Here is a 9,508-nt window from a genome sequence, read left to right on the forward strand (position 1 = left end):
GGCTTACTGATTTTTGCTAGGTGCCAAGACAATTCAATAGGAAAAAGATAATCTTTAATAAATGTTAGAACTGGATATATTTATGGAAAAAAGATGAACCTCAATCCTTACTTCATATCACACATAAAGGTTAGATGGGCCAAAAAATGGATCATTGCCCGGTCGGGCGTGGCTCAGCAGTTGAGCATCGACCTAGGATCCAGGAGATCGCGGTTTGGTTCCCGGTCAGGGCACATGCCCAGGTTGCGGGCTCCATCCCCAGTCCGGGGCGTGCAGGGAGGCAGCCGATCAACAACTCATCATTGATATTTCTCCCTCTTCCTTCCTCTCTCTGAAATCAATAAAGATTTTTTTTTTTTTTTTAAAGAATCATCAACCTAAAAATAAAAGGAAAAACTCTAAAACTTACAGAAATAAAACATATTCATGACTTTGGGGTAGGCAAATATTTTTTTAGATAAGACAACCCAGTAAAAGAGACTACAACATTTTTTAAAACCTTTGTTTTTTAAAACACTTTTAAAAAGTCAAAGCACGGATTGGAAAAAAAAATACTTGCAATACATATATCTTACAAAGTATTTTTTAAAAAACAATAATAAATACCTGTTGTTTGTAAATAGTTTATCCAGTAGTCATTGGTATTTTGCTAAGGCAGCCTGAACACACTAAGACAGAGACTGGATTGATTTTCTCTACTTAAACAAATGTAAAAAAAAAAGAACATTTTTTTCAGACATTAGACATCAGGTAGTACAGGCCTGAGACCCTAAGAGGGGAAAGCAAAGGAGGGAAGCCCTGCGATGCCCCCAGCCTACTGCCTGGACTGAGATTCCAGCATGTGGCACAGGGCGAGGGAACTTAGGGAGAGATGGGGAGTCAAGACAGAGTGTGCAGAGCAGTCACAGAGAAGAGGGCTGTGCAGAGAGAGTTTGAGGGACCTGCAGGGGCTTCCCTGGGAGTCTTCAGCAGAGTACCGGTCTCTACACGCATGGGGGGACACTACCCAAGACAAGAAGGAACCACCTGCCAGGAGCACGGGAACAAAGCTCGGAGCTTCTACCAGGCAGAGAAAAATCTCATCATTCACGACACACTGTGTTCAAAGAAGACTAAAGGCTGCCGAGGTCCCACCTAGCAAAGCTTGAAAGGCAAGCTGAGGTCCAGAATAAAGCTTAGGATTACTTAAAGGAATAAAAAACAAGAAAGTATTGCTTTTTTGCATTATCCTGAAAAATCTTACCTATTCCTCAAATTCCAACTAAACTGCCAACTGATTCTCTTCCTTTAAATTCTTGTTGCATTCTTTTATAGCCGTTAACACAGCCTATATTTCATAAGTTTTATCCAATTGTATTGTAAACAGTTTATCCAGTAGTATTGTAAATCCCCAGGAGACAGAAAACATCCATGATTCATGCATATTTGTAGCCCTCTGGCATTGTTGATGCCTTACATATCTGATTTTAAAATATACATTTGCCTAATAAATGAATGACTATTCCAATAAAGTTTATCCAAAAGTAGTAGGTATGAATTGACTATTCATTTTATAACAAATTTATTTTGGAATCTATTTTTTAAAAATGTAAAAGCCAACTGAAGAATCACTCGGGTCATTATTGCCAGTATGTTTTCCAAATACGAGTCAAAAAATATGGACTAGTTATCTCTCATGGGTATTTTTATAATAAAAAATTATTTTTTATTATTTATATTGCAATTTGAAAAGTCCTTTTTCAAATGCAGCTGGGATTATCTTTGTGGGACTTATACAAGGGTTATCTGAGTAGTACTTGCAAGCAATGTGGAAAAACGCGAGTTTGGGGGTCTCTGACGCTTAGAGGTTCCAGTTCCAACTTTTTCCAGTTGATGTCACTATGGCAAAGGTATCTTAAACATCTGGCCTAAAGCAATAGAGCGAAGAAAATATATATCTAATAACATGGCTGAATCAAGAAGCAGCATATATTTGGGGGGATGCAGCTAAAATAGGGGTGGGAACGAGGCAAAACACCTGAATTCAATCCTTAGGATCAGAGTGGCTGAGTGTATGCGTTTATCTGGTCCTATATGAGTCACCTAACACGTCTACGGCGAGTCTGGAAGCTGCTGGTGTTGCTGCTCTTTGCAGTGACACAGCAGGTAACCCCCCTGCTCCGAGCCGGTGGGGCGCGGAGGCAGCCGACACGGCCTCTCGTCTTGCTTCTGTCAGGCAGTCCACAGGCCTCTTCAGGCTACATTTGTGGCAATGGTGGACTGTCTCTCTCCCTGCAGGGCCTCAGGACAGATAACTGAGCAAGTCTGGGCAATATTGTTTATTAAAAGAAGTGGTAACGGTTCCGAGTGTCTGAAAATTAACAGAAGTTGGAATAAAAATACCTGGGCACTTTATGGTTCCAAAGTAAATAATATGTCCTTGCATTTTAGCAGCTTTCTAAGGATTCCTGTATATTTCCGCGTTAGTTTACATGGCAAGGTGGAGGCACTTAGTAATTAAACCCGTTCAACAAGCATTTACTGGGTGTTTTTCTGAAATGGGAAAACATCTGTTTTCAGCTGTGCAGGGAGGCAAACAGATGTGTCCATTAACACTCCCCACCGAGCATAGTGTGATGTTCACAAGCGAACGTGCTGGAGCTGAGGTTACACAAATGTTTTCTGTTACGAAACCTGCCTCCACCGGACCACGATTTTCAAGGAGAATCTCCTTTCAGACTGCCTCCAGTTGTCACACTTGGCGTGAGAGGCGGTTTTTCTAATTAAGATTATAAGTTGCAATTTACCTCACTTTAAAAAATGACTATTTGTTGTTTTTCTGCCTCAAAGTAGGTAACCTAACCTGTTTAAAATTCAGTTTTCCATAGCAAGGTACGGGATGCCCTCAGTGAAGACAAGGCTTTTGCAAAGTGGAAGGATATTCAGCTCAATACTGTGAGATGTCGCTGGCACTAAAGCCAGAACGAAAACACATCCACTTAGAATTGTTTCCGTTTTAAATCTATGAACTAGCAATTATGATGAGCCTGGAGAACAGCGTGGATTTGGAATCCTGCTGGAGACACGCAGGATGGGGCCGCCCCTCGTCGCCACCGACAGCTTCAGGGTGAGGGCCGTGGGCCCAGAGAGGGGCACTCAGGTCTGAGATGGAGAAACGGGGGTCAGTCCCTCAAAGCGCTCACAGGGAATTCAAATACAGGCACTGAAACAATGAAGTGGGTTCTAAAGGCACAGAGGGGGCCTAGGTTTTCGTGACCTTGGCCTGGACTTGGCTGCAAATGGGATTCCTTGACTAAGTGGTGAGGAAGACAGTTGGTTCCTAGAAAGTATCTATGAAGTAACCATCTCGAGAAGGAGGCAGGCAGAAAAATCCCCGAGTGGGACAGTGACAATCACAGGGTGAAATGAAGAATGGAAAAAAGAGAGAGAGGAAATGATTCCCATTCCCTGAAGGAGATCGGTAAAGATCCGTGGTCCTTGGGAAGCAAATTCAATCTTGCTTTTCAAATTTGGGTTTACTGCTGATGGTAAGAGGCCTGCCAGTTTGTCTGTTGGGTATATGTGGAAGAATTTTCTTATTTACTTATTTATTTATTCATTTAAATTCTCACCTGAGTATATTTTTCCCAATGCTTTTCAGAGATAGTGGAAGGGGGAGAGAGAGAGAGAGAGAGACAGTCAGACAGACAGACATAGATTGGTTGCCTCCCACACGAGCCCAGACCTGGGTGATCCTGCAACCAAGGTACATGCCCTTGGCTGGAATTGAACCCAGGACCTTTCAGTCTGCAGACTGACATTCTAACCACTGAGCCAAACCGGCTAGGGGTGGAAGAATTCTTTTAATTAATTAATTTCCCCTGTGATCTTTCTGGGATTTTTTTGTGTTTTTTTTTTTTGTATCACAAGTTCTCAACAAATATTAAATGTCTACTCTGTGCTAGGAGATACAAAAGAAGTATTTGACATCCCTTTGCAAGGCCAAACTGCTTACCCATTTGCAAGACGAAACTGTCCCACATTAAACTGAGATAAGATTCCTAAAATTTGGGGATTTCATGGAAGGGAAAAATTACAAAAACAATACGAACCACAGTACGTTAATTCACTAGGGCAGTCCTAACAAAGTACCACTGACTCGTGGCTTAAGCAACAGACATTTATTGTCTCACAGCTCTGGAGGCCGGCAGTTCAAGGTGTCAGCAGGGTTGGTTTCTTAGGTGGCCTCTCTCCTTGGCCATCTTCTCCCTGTGTCTTCACATGATCTTCCCTCTGTGTGCGTCTGTGCCCTAACTTCCTCTTCTTATAAGGACACCAGTCATATTGGGTTAGGTCCCAGTCTAATGACCTCATTTTAACATAATTACCTCTTTAAAGACCCTGTCTCCAAATACAGTCACATTCTGTGGTTCTGGGGGGTTAGCACTTCAACATACAAATTTGGGGGAACACAATTAGCCTGTAGCAAACAACAAAAACAAACCCACACAACAACAACTCTAAGAGTCTGACTCATGGTTTTAAGCTTTTATCTTTCTAAGGTAGGATTTTAAAAACAACATATGATTTTACCACAAATTAATAAAATAATAACTTATTAACAGAAAAAGAAGTAATAAAGATATAACCAAGGAATAAAGGAGTATTCTTAAACTAAGTGCATTTAACTTTATAAACATCTCATAGATTTGTCCTTAATTTTAGGACTAGTGAAATCTTGATATCTTTACCAGTGACTGGTGCAGATCTGCCAAAATAGAGGACACAGTTATTGTAACTTGGAGCCCTAACTAAAATTTGTTTTCAATATTTTCAAAACCTTAGTACACTGGCGAACCACCGCAGGAAGGGAAGACCTGACTATATCCTGAGGCCTTTGCTCCTGGGAAACCAGCAGAAGGGATTATTTGGCTATGCATATATTAAGTAGATCCCTAAAACTGGCAGAGGAGCTCCTCACGGTGCAGAACAGTCTGTGTAATAATAATTGGAGAGAGGAGGGAAGAGAGAGAGAAAGAGGGAGGGAGTGAGGGAGGGAGGGAAGGAAGGAGGGAGGGAGGGAAGGAAGGAGGGAGGGAGGGAGGGGAGGTCAGGAAAGGAGAGGAGAGAGGAGTGAAAGCAGGAGCGTTTGTAGACAGTGTCACATTTCTCTACTTGCATTTAAACTGCACTATGCCAATGATCTGCTCCTCTTGCTGCTGGAGTGTGTGTGTGCGCGTGTGTGTGAGTGTGTATGTGTGTGGTGTTTTTGTTTGCTTCTGTAATTTGAGGAGTTGTTCGTAAGTGATCAGGAACTGAGAGCTCGGACGTCATCTCGCATGAAGAGGGAATTAAACCGGCCAGATGGAGTTCAGCCCGGACTGTGCTGTGCTGCTTGTGGGACTATGAAAACAGATCAACTATATTTGCAGGAACGTTCTGATGGTGGCAATAACATGTGCTGATGTCGTTTCCTACTGAGGCTCCGCGACAAATCCAAAGCCTTGTAGCCAAGGCTTTTTTTGGACAAAGGGGATATTCTTACCATCAATTATCCCTGGGAAAAAAGTGGATATTAAAGGAGGAAATTAGGAGTGATAATTCCCTCCTCAAGTTGGCTTGGAATCCAAGCCATTCTCAAGGGAGATTTTAGGGTGGAAGTGGATGGGTCCTAGGTCCTCTGCTGGTAAGGGGGGGGGGTGCTAATGTCAGGAGACAAGCTCAAGGGTACTCTCAGGGCGCGGTTAGAAACCCTCTATTCTCATGCAGGTTTGGCCAAGGCACCTGGTAAGGATGACTCTTGTCTGAAGAGCTCTGACAGCAGCAGTGTCCACTGGTAGCTAAAGTAAAACTGCTTGTCTCTTACATTGAACTCGCTTTCTGCGACCCCTGAACCTTGAGTAAAGTCTTATCAAAGATTGTCTTAGTGGTGCTGTGAGCAAGTAAAGAGTTGGTTGGTTCCATGCTTGGCCATGTAGGAAGGATGTGCAGTATTTAGACAAGAAAATATAGCAATTCCAATGTCATTTATGAGTTTTACATTTTGTACATCATGGACGTTTTTGCATTCATTGAAAAAAATTGCATTAAAATATTTTTTTACCTCAAACACTGGATTTTTTTTTTTGGTGCCTCTGTAAACTTTGCACCATAGTTACAGTTTGGACTTTTTCAACCCAAATTCCAGGGTCTGTTTTACAGTGAGACAAGGAGATTTAAGTTACCAAGTTCACAGAAAATGAAAGGAGATGTAACAATATCGGTTTTATACACAGTAGGAAACAGCTTAACAAAACACATGAGAGTATTTCATGACTCTAAGAGCTGTCAGCGTATATATAAAAACGTTCTCAGCAAATGATCTTCAACATTGAGTGTGGAGGAAAGAAGAGAGAGAAAAGAAAAAACTATTGCCTTTGGAGTGGGATGGCAGTCTAAATGGGACACGCACATCAGCCAATCACCAACAGCACGACATTCTTGGCCTAAAACTGTGCATTCCGATATGATGTGTGTATGTTTACTTTTGGATACGGTACTAGGGCAAGTTGGAAATATTTCTACCCACACTTGGGATAAATCATTATTGTGGGAATATTATGTCACATTCACTGCTTCTTCCGGAGTTTAGAAGAATAAAAGAATTAAAATGAAATATCTGGAGGATTTCTAGTTCCAGGTCTGACATGTAAAGAGCTTGGAAGTGGTTACTGCTGTCCTCACAATAAGAAAAAGCTGAACAAATGGAAAATCTATGGCTTTTCTTGGACCCATCAGAGAGCCGAAATTACAGGGTAAACTGCCACACAAAATCTGGAGAGACAAGTGAATTCAGAGTCATAGCCAATAGCTGCTCAACTCCAACAGAAGATTGGTGGAGCTATAAACTAGTAGAAACACTTAACTGGTGATTATAACTGCTAAAGGCTGCTTTGAACTAGCTGGAGAGTTAAAAACTTTGGGGCCCAGTCTAAGGGGGACTCCTACTCAGATTAAAAGTATAAGGGGTTAGAGAAAGATATACTATGATAGCAATTTTTAAAAATGATGGCGTAGCTCTATTAATTTCAGACAGAATAAACTTCAGAGTAAGGAAAATTATCGGAGATACAGAGGGGCATTATTTAAAGATAAAGGGGCAATTCTCTAAGAAGACAAAATAATTTTTAATGTTTTGTACATAGCAAACGTGTGAAAATACATGTGGCAAAAACTGATAGAACTTCAGGGAGAGACAGACAAATCCACTATTGTAGTTGGAGACTTTGACACTCTCTTTAAGCAACTGATAGTTCAAATAGGCAGAAAATCAGTCAGGATGTATGATCTGAACAGCATCATCAATCAACTGGATCTAACTGATACTTACAGAGTTCTTTACCTAAACAACAGAATGCACATTCCTCTCAAGCTTACATGGAACATATTCCAAGACTGACCATGGAACACATGTAACAAATAAAAAAGAAAGAAAAGAAATCATTCAAAGTATATTCTTAGATTACAGTGGAATTAAACTAGAATCGAACAACAGAAAGACAGCTGGCAAATCCCCAAATGTTTGGAAATTAAGCAACACCGTCCTAAAAATGTCATGGGTCAAAGATGAAGTCTTAAGAGATACAATATTTTGAACTAAATGAAAATGAAAACACAATTTATCAAAATTCTTGGGATGCAATGAAAGCAGTGCTGAGAGGGAAATTTATAGCATTAAAATGTATATATTAGAAGAGAATTAATCTAAAAATAATCTAGGCTCCCACCTTAGGAAACTAGGGAAAGTACAGCAAGGCTAAAGCAAACAGGAAAAAACAATTTAGATCAGAAGTCATTGGAATTCATGAAACCTATATGAGTCTATTAACCAATGTTACCCCAATAAATTTGTTGAAAAAGGAAGTCATTGAAATTGAAAACAAGGAATCTAAAGGGAAAATGAATGAAGCCATTTGAATGAAAAGTTGGACTTTAGTTAATAATATTGTATCATTACTGGTTCACTAGTTGTGATAAATGGCCATACTACTTAGTGTAACAAGTAAATAAGGGGGAACCGAGTGTAGAGCATGTGGGCCTCCCTGAATTCTCTATACTATCGGTGCAAGTTTTCTGTAAATCCAAAACTGTTATAAAAATAAATATTATTTAAAAAAATTAAATATATGGTTTGAGACGGTGACCTCATTACTAAGCCAGTTGGTAGGACCTGCTTTTTTAAAGAGCCGTAAGAAGAGCACTAATACCCATGTATTTGGGATGGTTCAGATCACTCCTGGCCAAGGCCCGGGCAAGACATATTTTGGGTTCCCCGAGTATGTAATTGTCCAAGATCTCTAAGTGGTCACCTTCCATCCATTTTTTAATGGGGTAGGATATAAATAAGCTTATGGCTTTTAAAAGATCAGGTGTAAAAGGGGTAGCAAAGCAAAGACGTGGAGAAAAGACAAAAAGGTTATCTCTGGAAATAGCATTTAAAAGTGAAAGTTCAGCATGACCGGAGACTTGCAAAAACTGCTTAGGTTAACAAAAACTGGCTTTTAAAAAAAGTAATTTTGAAAGAAAGATAAGAGGAGCATGGACCGTATAAAATCAGCTTTAGAAGAGCTGAGGCCCTTGGGAAAAAAAATAGAAAGAAAAGATGAGGTATTCCATTGCTATATCTTGTAGTGTTGGCTTGTAAGAACAGGAACGCCCCAGTTAACAGGAGCTTAAGCAGGATAGAAAGCTCATTTTATTCTCACATAAAATGTGGGGGCAGACTGACCAAGGCTTTGTTTCTCCACCTATAAAATCGACAAGAGCAGTACCCGATTCATGGGCTGTTGTGATGACGATTACCATCATCATTTTAACTGCTAGTGAGACTTTGAGTGGAGAATGGGTTGGCCGTGCATGTGAAGAACAAAAGCAAGTTTCATGACTGGGGACAGAACTTCACTCTTGTGGGGACTGGGTTTACGCTCCTGTTCTCTGTCCTGGGATGGTGGTTAAGGGTTGAGAGCAAGATAGTTGGGGAGGTGATTCTGGAAGGGACCACAAGTGCCTCCTGGGCAGAGGGAGGACCACTGGCGAATTCCACAGGCTGATGCTCTAACCACTGAGCAAACCAGCTAGGGCACGTTGTCAGATATTTTTTTGGAGAATTTTTATGAGTTTATTTGAGCCAATCTGACGACATATTCAGGGTAGCAAGATCTCAAATGCTCTCTTTACCAGAGATTTTTAACAGTTTTTCAGTGACTACATTAGAACTGGCCCTCCAGCTGTCGCTTTAAATTTGAAGTTCATATTTTAAATGATAAAGGTTTATTGATGCATGTATTAGCTGTCTGGAGGTAAGCAATTCCAAGGTTGGTTCAGTGATTCCACTATGTCATCAAGGACCCAGGTTCTTTCTCTCTTTTGCTCTGCCATCCTCAGTATGCCAGCAACGTTGTCCCACTGCACCACAAAACGGCTGCTGTGACACCAAGCATCGCATCCTCACACATGCATTCTCAGAAGGAAGGAGGCAGGAGCAAACAGA

Source organism: Miniopterus natalensis, chromosome 6 (assembly GCF_054644295.1).
Source record: "Miniopterus natalensis isolate mMinNat1 chromosome 6, mMinNat1.hap1, whole genome shotgun sequence".
NCBI lineage: Eukaryota > Metazoa > Chordata > Mammalia > Chiroptera > Miniopteridae > Miniopterus > Miniopterus natalensis.